Raw genomic sequence first — 18,414 nt, forward strand, 5'->3', positions numbered from 1 at the left:
GCAAGATAACTGCTGGCTCTCCAGGCATCAAAGCCAATGTCCAGACAAGAAAAGAGAGGGGGGAAAATAGAAAGGGAAAAGTCCACTGCTAGAGATGTTTTAGGCTTCCCTGGTAGCTCAGTGGTAAAGAATCTCCTGCAATGCAGGAGACAAGGGTTTGATCCCTGGGTCAGAAAGAGCCCCCTGGAGGGGGGCATGGCAGCCCAATCCAGTATTATTGCCTAGAGAATCCTATGGACAGAGGAACCTGGAGGGCTACAGTCCATGGAGTCACAAAGAGTGACTGAAACGACTGAGCAAGGACCCAGAGATGCTTTGACATTTTATTCAGGAAGGGAAGCCCTCCTTTGGGATTTCAGTTACTAGAACTCATCCCATGGACACTCCTAGCTGCAAGGAATACCAGAAAGTTTAGCATTGCCCTTTCCAGCCTCTATACCGGAAGAAGGTAGTACAGACAAGGATTGAAGGAGTAGAGCAAGCCGACATAGATATACACAATACTGCTTGCACTCTTTCCCTCTCTCTTCCAGCCTTCCTGCTACAGTGGAAGGTGACTCATGGGGCCAGTCTTCCCATTGCTGCTATAGATCCCATGCTCTACCACCGTCACACTATCTTCTGTATCTTCAGTCTTTTCTGCTCTCCTGGATGTTATTCATTTTTTTTATACATGCTCAAATCATTCCCTTGGGGAAAAGTCAAACAGCCCCAGCGGTGGTGATTTAGGGGCCTTGATGGAAAAATGTTGGGATGCTGACCTTCAGTGAGGTGCTGCAAGAGAGAGACGATAGTCACTCATCTTTTCTACATGATGATGAAAAAAAGAGAATTTACAGCTTCACTGAATGGCCCTTTCCACTCATAGCTGCAGGTCCAGGAGCTCTGAGAGTCAGATTTATGTCCCTTGCAGACTGCAAATCTAAATTCCATTCCCTTCTTGAGTGAAGTCAGGCCACTTAATCTCCAGACCTTGACTTTCTGTATTTAGAGTGGGGACAATCACATACCTGCTTGAAAGACTAGCCATGAGGATTATACATGAGGATGGTTTGTTATAAAAGATAAAGGAAAGCGGGAGCTGGGGGGAGGGGAAAAAAGCAACGCCAAAATTTGAGTATCAGATGCTCTTGGACCCAAATTTAGCCTCATCCTATGTATTTGATAACATTTGAATCCATTGGCTGCCCAAGCCGATAACCTGGAAATCAACCTTTTCCTCTTCCCCTCCTCTCTTTTCCACATCCCATCACCAGGTTCTGTAACTTCCACCTCTTAGATGTCTCTATCTCCAATGTCACCATCTTATCCGGGGCTACTCAACAGTCATTTTTCTTTTTATCTGGCTATCAGAACCCAAATTTTGCTCCAGGCAACAGTGTATCTAGCTTCAGGCACTGAATTATAACCTACAATCCAAATATTCAATTTTGTATTCTTGTTTGCATTTGGAGGGGTACTGTGATCCAATTCTGATGTATGAGATATAAAAACAAATCTGTGATGAGCTTCTGGGAAAGCTTTGCTTTTCTGAGAAAAGGAACAGATGATGGTTAGCAATGTTCCCTCCTTCTTTTCTCTGCCTTCACTAGAATTATTGTGTCTGGAGGTAAGACAATCATCTTGCACCCACAAGGGAACAAACAAGAGAATAAAAAGCCACTACCAAGAGAGTGGTAGAATAGAACAAGTCTGCATCTTTAATGATATTGAGCTGCCCAACCATTTCTTGTGGGTGCCTGATTTCCTGGCTTCTTGTTGGTAAACCAAGTTTTAAACTATGTTGTACATTCTCTTGCTTGAAGCATTTCTAACTAATAAAATCTCCTAATTAGTCTCTCTGGCTTTATTAACTTTCTCTCCTTTCATGCATTTCTCGCATAGTATTCAAAGTAATCTTTCACAAACAAAATTCTGATCTTCACATTTTGCAGTCTAAATGCTTTTGATGGTGTCCCATCAAAAACATTTAATGTAACTTGTATAACTAACACTACCTGTTTGGAATAAAAATAAGAACTTGCCTCTTTACTATTCACACTAACCACTTGAGCTCCAATCTGTTTCCATTTTGGGCCCAAGGACCACAGTGCTTGCTCAGTCCAAAAGAGTCAATCTGCATTCAAATGCCAAAAGGAGGGGAACTTGAGAATACGCCAGGCCACCATGAAATCTTTCCTTTCGGCTCCAGTGAGTGTTGAGGAACGTCTTGTGTTACATTTGACCGGTGCTGTCTGATGCTGCCTGACACCCTTGTTGATCCACGTCCTTGTAGCAGCCACGACGGTGAGTCTTTACAGGAGGAGAATCCCACACTGTCACGTGACACTTGGCTACAGTGTACCCGAGGTTGCAGCTCTGTTGGCTTCTGTACTCTTCCTAGACCACGTCTCCCATCCCAGGCTGCCTGGATGCAGAGGGGTTCCTGGCCCAAAGCTCTTTAATCTCATAGAGCTGAACTCAGCTCAGAGAGTTAAAGTCCAGGCTCTGTCTTCTTAGAGTTCCCCCTGACTCTGTGCTCAAAAGTATCAGAAGGGTTATGTGTGTTGAGGGGATCCCCTAATACATCTCCCTGGATGAGGGCACGGCAACCCACTCCAGGATTCTTGCCTGGAGAACCCCGCGGATAGAAGAGCCTGGTGGACTACAGTCCATAGCATCGCAAAGAGTTGGACACGACTGAAGTGACTCAGCATGTATGCACTTAATATGTCTGGGCACCGCCTATTTCCTCAGCCTCATCCCATGCCATTCTCCTCCATGTCTCTTAGCATCGGTAATGCCAAATGTCTTGCTACTTCTCATAATCATGAAACTCTTTCTTGCTTTTAGATTCAAGCATACTCCTTCCTCTGCCGGAACATGTTCTCACTCTCTTTCACCTAGTTAATGCTTATTCTTTCTATAGGTCTAAGTGTCGCCTCCTTAGGGAGGTTCATACAACCCAGTTTCCCCTTCTAGAACACTCAGATATCTGTTAAAGTCTATAGTTTCCATTACAAGTAGAGACTGTCTGTCTTGTTTATTGCCTAGCATAGTCTTAAAAATCAGTGAGTGAAGGAATGAATGGATGAATGAATAATGGTGGCTGGATTTGGTCCTCAGTAATATCCCCTTTTTTAGGTTATGAAGTTTTATTCAACCTGCCCACCTTCTCTGCACTTCCCCTGCCAAACTGATTAAGTCGCCCTTCGTCTGCATTTCAGTAGCACGTTGTGCTCCCCTCCGCAGGTTTAGCCTCATGAGAACACGATGCGCTCCATGCTTATTCGCCCCATCTACAACCTGAGTGCCTTGTGCTTCATGGCTTCATTCTATTTATCTTTGTATCCCAAGACTGGTTGGCATAAATAGGCTCTCAGGGATGTTAACTTTACAATTTAATAAGTCCATGGTGAGCAGACCATGAATAAGTCCATAGAACCCTTGAAGTGCAAATGAGGAGGGGTAGTCAAGGCTATTGTTTTTCCAGTGGTCATGTATGGATGTGAAAGTTGGACTGTGAAGAAGGCTGAGTGCCAAAGAATTGATGCTTTTGAACTGTGGTGTTGGAGAAGACTCTTGAGAGTCCCTTGGACTGCAAGGAGATCCAACCAGTCCATTCTGAAGGAGATCAGCCCTGGGATTTCTTTGGAGGGAATGATGCTAAAGCTGAAACTCCAGTACTTTGGCCACCTCATGAGAAGAGTTGACTCACTGGAAAAGACCCTGATGCTGGGAGGGATTGGGGGCAGGAGGAGAAGGGGACGGCAGAGGATGAGATGGCTGGATGGCATCACTGACTCGATGGACATGAGTCTGAGTGAACTCCGGAAGTTGGTGATGGACAGGGAGGCTGGCATGCTGCGATTCATGGGGTCGCAAAGAGTCTGACACGACTGAGTGACTGAACTGAAGTGAACTGAGGGGAGGAGATGAAAGGTTACATTTAGCTTACTGGCCCAGCTACGTATGGTACAGATGAGTCTATTTCCTGCCTAATCCATCTGGGGACATGGACAGAGTTCTGTGTTTCTGTGTCTCAGTGTATATTTGCAGATTTATGTTCAACTAGAAAAATATAAACTACCCCTGATAGATGAAGGTGGGAAAGGCAGATGGCCTTAATCAGCAAGCCACAGGGTCTATTTCCAGAGTTTCCAGTGAGTTTTTGGCGATACTATGGGGGTTCAGAAGCCAAATTTGGGGACAGAGGTTGGAGGCAGCTGAATTGCTCCATGTAAGAAAATGAGAAGAATTTAGGTTTTGCCCCTGAGAAGAAGACAACAGACAAGAGGAGAAAGAAGACTTTCTGAATAATGTGGAAAGATTCTGAATCTGGAGTTGTGAGAATGACCAATAGATTTTAAAAAATAAGTACCTAAATGTCTGCCATCTAAGTTGTTTGCATTGTTCTAATGTAAATCTCTTAATTTCTTCAAATCTTCTTAAGTTTGCCACATCACTGAAGCCTTCCATGTTCTCCATCCGCATGGAGGTGGTGTTGGAACAGAGGTGGTAGTGAGGAATGGCTGAGGGACCCTGGTCTGAATGATTCATCAAAAGCAGACATGCCCTCTGGAAGTATGCAGAAAACTTGGTGTAGGCGTTAGACTTTGCAACATCCGAGGGCTGATGATGGCTCAGTGCACACTGGTCTTGCTCTTTAGGGTCAGTGTGACTCACTCTGGGCCTGATGAATCTGTCTGCATGCGTTTCAGTGGCGGTTAAGTGTGTAAGTGAGATGTGAGAGCTTTCACCGTACGTATCGGTGATTGTTGTGTTTGCAACTATACTTGAAGATGTGTATGTTTATGCACACCTTTCAAGTTTATGTATGAATATGGCTGCATGCTATATCTTTGTTGGAAATGCTGCTAAATGTTCACGTGATCATACTTTTGTTCCTCATCGAATCTTCACACAAGGAAACTGAGTCCCTTCCTACTCCATATGGTATAGACGTCTTCCCAGGATCAAATCAACTCTCCCCCTCTGAGCCCAGCCAAATAACATGCACCCCCTGCCCCCGTCTTCCTTACTAGGGCCTCATCCCCTTTTCCTGACTTCTTCCTCCAGCCCTGAGCACAGCCAAAGCCCTTAACCAAGAGTAGGAAAACAAAAAAATCAGGTCACCAGATGTGTTCCATTCCACTCTCTCCCTCCCACCCCTCCTCACCGCAGGCCAACAAGTTCTGAGTGTATATACAGCAAGCACTGGCATTTCCCCAAACCCAGCTGTGCTTCTGCCACGTGACAGACCCAGCGGAGGTAGAGACTGAGGCTACACACCCAAGCCCACCGCTCAGCCCACCCATGTCTCTAGCACCAGTTCGTCTGCTTTGTCTAGACAGCCCAAGCAGATCCCAGAAGCTTTTACCCCTCTGAACGAAAGGTGATATATTTGCGCCCTCTGTTTCTGCCAGTTCCCCTTCTCCCTGTAGCTGTCCAGGGGCAGAAGGAGACTGAGGTCTCCTGGGCAACGGCCCTGTCTGGATACAGGATGGGGAGAAGCCCACGGCTCTGCCTCAGCTTGTGCACGGCTCCCTCAAGCTGGTCCCCACTTGGAACCCGGGATGAGTGTCCGGGTCTCTGCAGCGAACCAAGCATCTGGGATTCTCATTGGAGACTGTTTACTCGTCGATTTGCATGGCAGATTAACAGCCCGAAGCAGCCCTCCCCCTGCCAGGGACTTTCAGGAACAGTCTCTCCAAGCCAGCGTGGCCCATCCTGGGCAGGAGCCCTCCCTGCCCCTCCCTTCCCGCATCGGCCACGTGGACCTGACTCACACAAGCTCTCCAAAGCCCTGCCAAGAGCAGTCAGAGCGCTGCCTGTATGAAGTTGGATGGGTCACTTCAGGAGCAGGGAACAGTCCGGAGTCCCTTTGGAATCCATGTGCCTCTGTGGCCTCCTCCCACTATCACTCCCCAAGAGGCCACATGTCACCTCACTGTTCTGGAGATAGCTCAGCACCCAGTTCATCCTTCTTCCAGTACCACACACTAAGCCGCGCACTGCAACAAGGGGGGAGGGGCTCTGGGCTTTTAATGGGCATATGATACAAATAACACACACCTAATAGCAAGGCCAGTAGTCATGTATGGATGTGAGAGTTGGACTGTGAAGAAAGCTGAGTGCCAAAGAATTGATGCTTTTGAACTGCGGTGTTGGAGAAGACTCTTGAGAGTCCCTTGGACTGCAAGGAGATCCAACCAGTCCATTCTAAAGGAGATCAGTCCTGGGTGTTCTTTGGAAGGACTGATGCTAAAGCTGAAACTCCAGTACTTTGGCCACCTCATGTGAAGAGTTGACTCATTGGAAAAGACCCTGATGCTGGGAGGGATTGTGGGCAGGAGGAAAAGGGGACGACAGAGGATGAGATGGTTGGATGGCATCACCGACTCAATGGATGTGAGTCTGAGTGAACTCCGGGAGTTGGTGATGGACAGGGAGGCCTGGCGTGCTGCAATTCATGGGGTCGCAAAGAGTCGGACACGACTGAGTGACTGAACTGAACTGAACTGAACTGAAAGCAAGGCACTCATGTATATTATTGCATTTTATCCCTTTGATGACCCAAAGAAGAAGAAATTGAGGATGAAAGACAGCGTGAAGGCAGAGAGCAGAGAGGTTTGGGGGTAGTGATACTATTTCTGTATGACCCTGTAATGGTGGATGCGTGTTATTACACACTTCTTACACTTCTCGCACTCTTGTGCAAGCCAAGAGTGGACCTGAAGGTAGACTAGGACAATGCTATGTCAGTGACGTTGCCTCGACTGGAACAGACCTCCTGCCTGGTGCAAGGTGCTGGCCTTGGGGAGGCAAGAGTGCCTGGGGAGCTCTGCTCTTTCTGCTCAGTTTTGCTGTGAACCTAAAATGGCCTCAAAAGAAAATCTGTTGTAAATAAGTAAATAAAAAATTAAGTGACTTGTTATCAGCACAGAAAGTGGTAGACCTGGGATTTGAATGGAGGGTATTCTGCTCACGTAGTCTGCATTCTTTCCCACTGAGATTTCTCTGCCTGGGATGGGAAAGGAGGAATGAATGAGCTAGGTTGTATGAATATCCACTCAAGGTTCTCTGAGTCTTGTCTCCTTGATCCCAGTTTCCCTTGCTTTAGATGTACTGTCTAAGCCTCTGAATAGACTCAGAGACTTACTAGTTAACTCCCTTTGCCAACTGTCACTCCTCATCCAGCCTGTCCTCTGGGTGCCCCACCCCTCACTGGCCTTAGAGCCTTGAGCTTTGACTTTTTGACTCTGTATTCTCAGCTTACAGCACAGTGTCTGACATACAGCAGCTGCTAAAGAAATGCCCGCTGAGAGAATGCATGGACAAATGAGTGCAGAAACAAAGAGGAAGGAGAGAGAGAGGAAAAAAACAGGAAGGAAGCATGAAAAAGAAGACAGAAGAAAGGAAATGGGACGGAGGAACAGTGGAGGAGAGTGGGGAGGAGGAGGAAAGTCTTGGCCCCCTAACCTGCCCGATCCCCCCGTCTTCCTTGGGGGCTCGATAGCCCCCTCCGTTGCTCAGTCCTGCCTTCCCTTCCAACAGGACAACTTTGGCTGAGCCCTGCCCATCTCCCAGGTATTCCTCACACAGTCTTCAACCCCTGGAAGAACGGCCCCATCCTTTCCTACAAAATGAACGTGTTATTTGGGCAAAAGAGAAAAGGAGAAAAATTGAAGTGGAAAAAATCTGGGATTTGGAAATTCCGCTGACTGCCCTCCTTTGGAATAAAAGCGCCGCCAGTCACTGGCTGTGCTGCAGGCGGGCAGCGGAGCCAACAGCAGCACTGGAGCTGGAGGCAGGGATACGGGCAGGAAAGCTGGCACTCGTGAGGGCAGCTGCCAGAGTGGCACACACCTGCAGCCCAGGGAGACCGTGCTGCGGCTCAGCCCTGGAGCGGAACCCCAGCACACCCTGGCCTAGGCAGGGCAGCGGTCAGCTGTCCTGATGGATCGAGTGGAGCCCCATCTGGGGAGGAGGAAGAGGACCGGAGGAGGCAGGCCGTGGACTCTGCCTTCTGTCTGTGGCACCTACCTCAGCGCCTGACACGTGGGAGGTGCCCAAAGCCCACGTGCTGGGGAGAAAAAGAGCAAAGCCCTGTTCTGAGGGGTTGATGCAGACCCAGGCCCTCCCCTTACCCTCAGGCGGCTCCGAGCCTGGTGGTTGAGAGAGAGCAGCTCTAAAGAAAACAGGCTTCCAATCCAAAAGCTGAATAACAAGTCAGATAAAAAGAAGATTGGGGTGGCCAGAAAGTTTGTTCGAGCTTTTCCGTAACATCTCACAGAAAAACTCAGATGAGGTTTTTGGCCAATTCGATATAAGCCAAGGGCTTACTTTCAGAACAGCACAGTGGACTGACTGACTTGGAGGCAGGAGGTTAACTCAGACAACACCCTCAGAGTCGATCTGAAGCGAGCCTTTGAAGGGACAGATAAAAACTATTGGGCTAAAACCAACAGGATAGATACGAATGGGGAGAGGGAAAATTTGGACTAAAACTGAGAGTAAGGAGAGCAGGAGGCCGAGGGGAGGGCTGGGGGTGGTCTCATCGCGCAGAGAGGGGCTCAGTGGCCCCTGACAGGTGTCTACCGGGGTGTGGTGTGTCTGTAAGCAGGGCTGGAATTCATACTGGCTCACTCATTACCTGGGTAGCAGAGAAAGTAGAAAAGGGTGTGTTACAGGCGTCAATGTAATCTCCCAGATTCTTTGTTTTCAGCTGTGGTTGTGCTTACAGGGGTTTGAGCAGAAAGTGAAAAAGCGAAAGCGAAGTCGCTCGGTCGTGTCCAACTCTTTGTGACCCCATGGACTGTAGCTTACATCCATGGAATTTTCCAGGCAAGAGTTCTGGAGTGGGTTGCTGTTTTCTTCTCCAGGGGATCTTCCCGACCCAGGGACTGAACCGGGTCTCCAGCATTGCAAGCAGACGATTTTACTGTCTGAGCCACCAGGGAAGCTCCCCTAGACTTGTGAAATCCCAGAGATCAAATAGATTTCCACCAGAAAGGGCTCACAGACCAATGAGGGGAAACATGGAAACATAGGAGGGGAGGTCGGAGGCGTGAGTGAGGAGAGGCCGTTTGACGTTGTTTAGGAAGAGAATTGGAACAGTACTGGAAGGAGGCAGACGAAAGTATAAGAAGACTTGTAAAGAAGGTTAGCTGAGTGTCCGTGTGATTACATGTGCATGGAGGTTTCAGTAAAGACCCATATAAACGTTCAGGTTTCTGGAGCTGGTGTAAGACTTCCTTCAAATGTGACCTGGTGAAGCAGACTTTAGAGATAAAGAGAAACAAAGGCTCAATTGTATTCTAGCTATGCCTTCCTGGAAGGCAATGTTTCTCATCCACTATCCATTCTTGCCTTACTAATAAATCACAGTTTGTTGCCCAGACACAACATGGCCATTCCTGCCCTCTCTTGCACCTAGGAGCTGTGACCCAGCTCTGAGCAATGAAGCATCTGCAGAAGCTGCTGGAGCTTTTGTGAGAAAGTTCAGATTTTCTGACACTGGCCCACCCCTTCCTTTTTATCATTGTCTCTTTTCTTGTTCCTGCTTGGAACATGCGATCAGGAGGCGATCATGAGGATGAAAGTCATAAGCAGAGGATGATGGAGCGGAGAGGCTGAAGGAGCCTGCCTCAGGTAGCCTGACTTTTTGAAATCAAAAAGCAGCCTCGCTGACATGGGTCTGTTACCAACCACTGATCCAAGCCTGCCTGACCCAGTGGCCCTCACCAAGGCCTAGGAAACGGAATAGCCCCCAGATCACAACAGCCAAAACAAACTAGAGTGTCGGGGCGTCTCCCTGTGACTGGTGACAGGAGAGCGGACCCTTCTGCAGCAGAAGGGGGCCCCGGCAGGGCTGTGAGTGCTGAGACCTGAGGGGTTCAGCGAGGGGCCCGAGGCAGGACCGGGGGCAGGAGGAGGGGGCGTGGGGAGGCGCGCTGCTCCTCATCTGCTCTTGCTTCGCAGGGGACTCCGCCACCCCACCCCGGGCTGGAACCCAGTCCTGCTTTTCTCTGGGGCTGGAGGAAAGAGAAAGGAAGGCCCCAGCGGCCAGACTTCCTCCTGGTGGCTCTCGACAGACCTCATTGCACCAAACTAAAGTGCCAGCTCCCTGCCCATCCCTCCAGACACTGTATAAATGCCCAGTGAGTCCATCCATTTGCCAAATTCAGTTTTTTTTAGGAAACTTCAGAGATACATCAGAGTTGGTCAATAGACTTGAATTCTACTCAAGTTACCTAATATGTTCAGTAACTGGCCATGGGCCTTAGCTGGACAAGTCATGTCTACTCTGGGTCAGTTTTCCCTTATCTGCAAGAGGAAAGATTTGCTCTCTCAGCCATTTCCAGAGGCCAGTTTATGGAGACTTCCTTGTCTGTGGAAATATAATAGTAATGACTGCTATTTACTGGGTGTTTCATTTGTGCCAAGTGTTTCTCACATACTAGCTTGTTTAATCCTAATAATGACCCCAGAAAAGTGTGTAATCACATTTTCTTAATAGATGATGAAACCAAGGCTTAGAGTAGCTAAATAATTCATCTGAGCTTCTTCAGACCATGAGCAGTGGAGCCTGTGTCTGAGCTCAGCTGTTCTGGCCCAGAGCCCATGTGTTCAGTTGGCTACAGCTGTCTGTGTGATACACCACCCTGATGGCAGAGACTGAAGAGGCTCTTGATGAAAGTGAAAGTGGAGAGTGAAACAGTTGGCTTAAAGCTCAACATTCAGAAAACGAAGATCATGGCATCTGGTCCCATCACTTCATGGGAAATAGATGGGGAAACAGTGGAAACAGTGTCAGACTTTATTTTGGGGGGCTCCAAAATCACTGCAGATGGTGACTGCAGCCATGAAATTAAAAGACGCTTACTCCTTGGAAGGAAAGTTATGACCAACCTAGATAGCATATTCAAAAGCAGAGACATTACTTTGCCAACAAAGGTCCGTCTAGTCAAGGCTATGGTTTTTCCTGTGGTCATGTATGGATGTGAGAGTTGGACTGTGAAGAAAGCTGAGCACCGAAGAAATGATGCTTTTGAACTGTGGTGTTGGAGAAGACTCTTGAGAGTCCCTTGGATTGCAAGGAGATCCAACCAGTCCATTCTAAAGGAGATCAGTCCTGGGATTTCTTTGGAAGGAATGAAGCTAAAGCTGAAACTCCAGTACTTTGGCCACCTCATACGGAGAGTTGACTCATTGGAAAAGACTTTGATGCTGGGAGGGATTGGGGGCAGGAGGAGAAGGGGACGACAGAGGATGAGATGGCTGGATGGCATCACTGACTCGATGCATGTGAGTCTGAGTGAACTCTGGGAGTTGGTGATGGACAGGGAGGCCTGGCGTGCTGAGATTCATGGGGTCGCAAAGAGTTGAACACGACTGAGCGACTGAACTGAACTGAAGATGGATGATGATAAGTATGTATGCATTTGGATTCATGTGCATCCACACACATACACATATGTGTCCTAATATATTGATGTAACGTTGCAAGCTTGACACTGACTTTCTGGGAAAGAAGTGGGATATATTCTTTATGTTAAGAGTAAGAGAATGAGTCTTTCATATTTTTATGTTAAAATGTCTTTCTCTGAAATGATGACAGAAGATGAGTATTTTACTTGCTCAACTGGCAAAATAGAGATTGACAGCCTGTTATTTTCAGCCTTATTCCCCCCACCCTCAAGTCCTAACAGACCATGAAATTAAAAGTCTGGCGCTCCTGGGCTCCAGGACTTCAAAGTCCTTTCTGGCTTGAACAGTCTGAGATCTTCAGCCTCCAGATAAGGTGATTTAGGCCACATATCCCAGGAGACATCCCCCCTGAACTGAGCCATGCCACCCTGGTGCCCTGGTGGGCTGAGCAAAGGACGCAGTCAACAGAGGGGCCTGTTTGTACCAAGCCTGCTTGAAATTCTGCAAATACTTTGATCTCTAAGGAAATTTCCCTTTCATGTTCTGTCCTGGTCCCAGCTTTAGCTCCAGCCCACTCTGCACTTATCTGCCTTTTGGGATAAGCACCATAGAAAAAGTTTTAAATTATTCTTTAACTGGGTGGAGATATTTCATCTGAGATCAGGTCCCAGACATATCCCCAACCAGTCTTGAATTCCAGGTGTCAAAGACGACCAATCTCCAACTAGAATGTTTAGAAAGAGGAAGCAAGAGACAGAATTATGGGTTATCTTGACGATATCTGTTCAAAGCAATTGCTCTCCTCTTATCATGGATTCTGCTGACACCTGGAGCTGATCAGAAACAAAACAAGCAGTGTTGTGGACACTCCACTGATGCCTTCTTCAACACAAAGCTGGTAGGCTCTTGTTTTGAAGGTAATATAGAACAAGGAATTTGGGGAAAAAAAGAACTTGTATATCCCTATGTTATAATTTTTTTTCTTATTAAAAGTCTCAGAGACCCTTGTGAAGAAGGGGCATTGCTAACATCCCAACAGCAGCCAGGGACATTCTTAGGAAAAGCAGTGGAAACCACAGTGCTGCTACTGCTGTGGGGCCCTCATGCCTAAAACCCATGAAGAATTAGCCTTGGTGGGCTCGGCTAAGACCAGATAGACTTAGGGTTCGGATTGGAGGACGGGGGATGGTTTTTCTCTGTCACATAAGCACAGAAGCAAGAGTCATGAAGGCTACCAATCTGGAAGAAATCTCAGGATTTAGAGGAAGACGAATAAAAATAAACAAAAAGACATCAGTTTTCCAAACCAGATGTGACCCTGGAATTAGGTATAAAGAAGAAAACCAGCTGTTGAGTGTATCATGTGACGACTCCAATGGTATCATTATTTCATCATCAAGACTTGGACAAAGTCACCATCTCAGTTGGATTAAACAGAGAAAGAGGAATGAGGAGCTGGGTTACAGTACTGATCTGATCCATTTGCTTCAAAAACCCAGGCTTGTGCCCTGAAATGGCAACTGAAGCTAGTCATTAAAAATGATTTGCTCTGGTGATGGGATTTTGAGAAATGAAGTTGACAAAGTGGATTCATCTGTTTAGAAAAATGTTTGCTACTGTAGGTGGTCCATTAAAACACCAAGAAAAACAGAGAATAAAAGAAAAAAAATTACTAGCAAGATCCCATATGAGGCTCACAGTCCTACAGTTTCAAAATAGCAGGAAGCCACTTACAAATTAAAGTTGGAAAATTGTTTTGTGGGTTGGGGGGCTGGGGAGGGACTGTCTGCTTCTTACAGTGAGAAGTGATGTCTTGTTCCAGAGGCCTGTGCTTCACATCATCAGTTATTCCCTCTGCCCCGCCGACTGTGTCTTTCAGCCTCTCCCACCACGAGCTTTTCCCCTTCAGTCTACGACAGACCGCAGGCAGTGCTGCTCTGTGTGTCAGACAGTCCCACCTAGACGCGACTTTCCGCTGACCTGGGTCCCCTCCAGCTATGGCCCTGGCACTCTTCTTTTTTCCCAGCCACACTGCTTGAGTGAGAAGCCCACATGACATTCTGTTAGGATTGCCTCACAGAATACAAGACATCCAGTTAAATTTGAATTTCAGATAAACTGCAAATAATTGGTTTATACTACTACTAAGTCTCTGTGCGACCCCACAGACGGCAGCCCACCAGGCTCCCCCGTCCCTGGGATTCTCCAGGCAAGAACACTGGAGTGGGTTGCCATTTCCTTCTCCAATGCATGAAAGTGAAAAGTGAAAGTGAAGTTGCTCAGTCGTGTCAGACTCTTCCCGACCCCATGGACTGCAGCCTACCAGGCTCCTCTGTCCATGGGATTTTCCAGGCAAGAGTACTGGAGTGGGGTGCCATTGCCTTCTCCTTGGTTTATTATAGTAACACTAAAAATACTATTTATTGTTCATCTGAAATTCAAATTTCAGATGAATTAGATTCAACTGGGCATTTTATATTTTTATTCACTAAACCAGACACCCCACTGACTTTGTATCCCCTACCTCACTTTTCATTTGCTGCTCAGCCCATTGAAATCTGCTTTCTGCCTCTTCCTATCTACAGATCCTGCTCTCCCTAACTTCCTCAGGGATCTCCTAATGATCAAATCCAAAGGAGGTGTTTCTAGATCTTACAGGGAGCACCTCTCTAGAGCTTTCAGCAGTCCCTGTTGGTGTCCGCTCTCTCAGGGTGAAACTGTCCTCACATTTCTTGTTTTCTCCATCTTTTTCTGACAGCCCTTCTCTGCCTTCTTGCACTCCCCTTGTTAGCCCTGGTGCTCCCTAGGGTTCTGCCTTTGGGCCTTCAGCATTTTCTACACACAAACCTGTGTCACAGCCATATTTCTCTCCCTGCCCCACTGGTCTCAGCGGCCCGAGCATCTCTTACCTTCTCATCCATCGTCCTGACTGCAGGGCACCAGAGTACATCTCCCAGGGAAACCTGCCTGCCCTAGGTCTCCAAGGAGAGAGCCTCTGCTGTCAGAGAAGAGAGCGGTTTCCAAAGGGGTCAGAGCCCTGGGCCCTGCAAGGCTAATGGGCTATGAATTCCGGACGTCCTGCCGCAGTCGGTCCCGGGGCGGCAGAGCCCGTAGGGTGTCCCTGCCTGCCTTCCAGAGTCAGCCTCTTTTCCCAGGCGTCCCTTCAGCACGTGTTCATTGACTTTAGGTGCAGTCCTGATTTTCTTTTTCACATTTGTTGTTTTTTAATGATTATTATTTCTACACACACACCATCTTATTGGGAGCTCCTTGGACCCTCCTCCACCAGATGGTGCCCTGCTGGAGAGCAGAGACTGACGATGCCCCATGGGGATGCTCCATACACGCCTATGGCCGTGTGACTCTTAGGACTGAGAGCAGTGAAGGCTGAGGTAGAGTTTTTTGAGGACAGAACTAGGAGACTGTGAAGGAAAGGATGTCACCAATACACTGCAGTCTGGTGGCTCCAGCCAACAACAACCTGCACAAACTGTTCTCAATGTTGCGAGTCCTTCCAGCTGCCCAATCCAATAGTTACTTTCCAGTCCGTACCAGTTTGGACTTCTCTAATGCATTGGAAAGTTAATCACTCTCCTCAGCTACTCTTTTGTTTTTAACATAATTTATTATACAGCCAATGATAGTGATTCTCAGTCATGCTTTCACGGTCCATTCTAGTGGAGATGGGAGGAAATGCATAACCACTTAATCAACAATTTGGCAAATGGTCATAAATGTTTAAAGATGAGTAAGGCAAACGAGATAATTCAGTCTCTTTGAAAAGGTCATATTTGAATACAGACTTGAATGCAGTGATGGAGCAAGCCATGGGGATGGCTGAGGGAAAAGCGTTCTGCAAAGAGGAAATAGGAGGTTCAGGTGAGCAAGAGGAGAGTGTGAGGAAGGTCAGAGTGGCAGAATCAGAGTGAGAGGCAGAGAGCAGGAGACAAAGGCAGAGAACTAGCAGCTGTGATTAATCATGAATGGCCTTGTGAGCCATGGCAGACACTTTGCGTCTACTCAATGTGAAGTAAGAAGCTGTTGGAGAATTTGGTGGCAGTTTCGACTACAGCCTACTGGTGGAGGTGGTAATAAATTATTGGACTTGAAGGTAGAGCTGACACAAGTTGCTGATGGATTACATATGAATATGACAGAAGCAAAGACTAGCCCCCAGTTTTTTCTCCCTGAATGGTAGCATGGTGATGCCATTTATTGAGGACTAACAAGATACCTAGATTTTTGGGGAAAGATCAAGTTTAGTTTGAGAGTTGTCTAATGATACCTGTTAAATATCCAGTCAGTCAGTCAGTTCAGTCGCTCAGCAGTCGTATCCGACTCTTTGCGAACCCATGGACTGCAGCACGCCAGGCCTCCCTGTCCATCCCCAACTTCTGGAGTTCACTCAAACTCATGCCCATTGAGTCGGTGATGCCATCCAACCATTTTATCCTCTGTCATCCCCTTCTCCTCTCACCTTCAATCTTTCCCAGCATCAGGGTCTTTACAAAGGAGTCAGCTCTTCGAGTGAGGTGGCCAAATTATTGGAGTTTCAGCTTCAACATCAGTCCTTCCAATGATCACCAAGGACTGATCTCCTTTAGGATGGACTGGTTGGATCTCCTTGCAGTCCAAGGGACTCTCAAGAGTCTTCTCCAACACCACAGTTCAAAAGCATCAATTCTTTGGTGCTCAGCTTTCTTAGAGATGTATAACACGGAGACAGTTGAAGAGAATAGTTAAATGAAGGATGGGGGTAGAAATAGGGGTGTAAAGTTGAAAATCATCAATATATGAATGGACTTGATGGATTATTTAGGTAGCAAGTATGGGTTTTTTAAAAAGTCAGAAGATGAGGAGGAACAAGCAAAAGAGAACGAGTTGCCGCTGAGGTAGGAAGCCTGGTGTGCGGCAGTCCGTGGGGTCGCAAAGAGTCAGACACGACTGAACGACTGAACTGAACTGAGGAAAAGAGTGATGAGAGTGATTTCCCAAAGGTCAAAGGAAAGGAAGGTTTCAAGAAAAAGGGCATGATAAATTATGCCCAAATGAGAAGCTACAGAGATAAGAAATGTGGAACAATTACTGGGTCTGCAGCGTGGAGGACAAGAACCCTGACAAGAACTGTTTCAGTGAAATGGTGAAGCCAGAGTCTGACAGACAGAATGTAAGAGAGAGAAGATGGCAGAGCAAGTGTAGCAAGCTCTTTCAAAAATTTATTTGTAAAGAACAGAGAAGTTGGACAATAGCTGGAGTTGGAATGGAGGGAGAGGTTTTTGTTTTGTTTTTCAAATGGGAGATATTGCATTCTAAGCAATTTTAGGATTTCCTCAGTGATAACATTACACTCATTTACTATATATTGTAAATGTAATGGTAATAGTAAATGTAAGCAGACTATTATTACTATAGTCTGTTAGGATCTGAATGGGAAAATGGGCAGAAGTTTCTCACTAACTATAGGCCATCTCCTGTGCTGCATACTTTACTTGATTCTCCCCATAGGAGGAGTCATCCCCAGGAACGTCATCTATTGAGGGGGTCACCGTGGTGGTAAAGTTGGATCTCTGTACTAATGTATTAGAATTTTGTCAGTCTACTTCTGCAAATATGTATTGTTACCTTAAATTTTTTTTCTAAGTACTTGGCGCTGTGGACAACCAGGCAAGTAAAGATCATGAAGGCTTCCATTTCTGTCTGTCATGGAGTAACAAGGACTGGACTTGGTGCCCCCCTCCACATCTTATACAACTTTTTAAAAATTGACAAATGTGTCAAATAATGGTTTTCAGAGTTTGGACAACAGACAGCATAGGATAATGACTTCTGAGAGAAGAGAAACAAATGACGTGGTCACTGAATTAAGGATTAGTGTTCAGTTTTGGAATCTGAGGTTGGCCAGACTTTGCACAGCAGAGCTGGAGAGGAAAGAGCTACACATGGAGAGTTTCAGAGATCTGCAGAGGATTCGCTTAAGTTTTAACCTGAGTACTGACCAGTACACGCATCTGAGGAAACTGCCCAAGGCTAGGGAAATAACTACTTGAAGGAGAACAATCCCCTTTGTTAACACAACTCAGGAAAGTAGGTTCTTGCTCCCATTTGCCAGAAGGGAAGGATTTCCTAACTCATGGGACACAGAGTTGAGTCCTCAGACTGGTATTGCTTCAGTTCAGTTCAGTTCAGTTGCTCCATTGTGTCTGACTCTTTGCAACCCCATGAACTGCAGCACACCAGGCCTCCCTGCCCATCACCAACTCCCGGAGTCAGTGATGCCATCCAGCCATCTTATCCTCTGTCGTCCCCTTCTCCTCCCGCCTTCAATCTTTCCCAGCATCAGGGTCTGCCCCTGTGGTGATATATTGGAATATGAAGCATTGGTAAACACACATGTATATCCTAGCTCTGGGCCTGGGAAGAGTGACATCCCAGGAGCAATGAGCACATCTGGCACCCAGAGCTCAGCTTCTGAGTTTCATTCTCAGCTGAAAGACACTAGGGCTCTGTGAATCTATGGCTACTTTCAAGGCTGGTGCAAAAGGGGATCTTGTGCCAAAGGCAAGGAAGTGCTCAAAGAATGATAAGGATATGGCAAAAGAACACAGAGGCCAGCTCAAAGGGGCTTGTACCAGTCAACTAAGAGAAAATTTCAACTTCAAAATACATGTTAGTAACAGATTATAATCCATTGAGTAAAAGACAGATCTATGAATCTGAAGACTATGGTCTGCGGACAAAATCCAGCCCACTGACTGATTTTGTACAGCCCCCAGGCTCAGAATGATTTTTCAGAGGAACATTTGCAATCAGTTTGATAATTGGGAACACTGACCTTGAACCCCAAGTAAGTCTAACTTCTCCCACCCTCCAAAGAATTCTATTCTCATTAGGAGATCTGCACTACAAAAAAATTGTATTCAATAATTTTATTTTTAATTTCATCAGTGAAAATGCTGTTGAAAATTTTTTCCTCTCATTATGAAAGTACCTACATAATATCCT

Source organism: Bubalus bubalis, chromosome 5, assembly GCF_019923935.1.
Source record: "Bubalus bubalis isolate 160015118507 breed Murrah chromosome 5, NDDB_SH_1, whole genome shotgun sequence".
Classification (NCBI taxonomy): domain Eukaryota; kingdom Metazoa; phylum Chordata; class Mammalia; order Artiodactyla; family Bovidae; genus Bubalus; species Bubalus bubalis.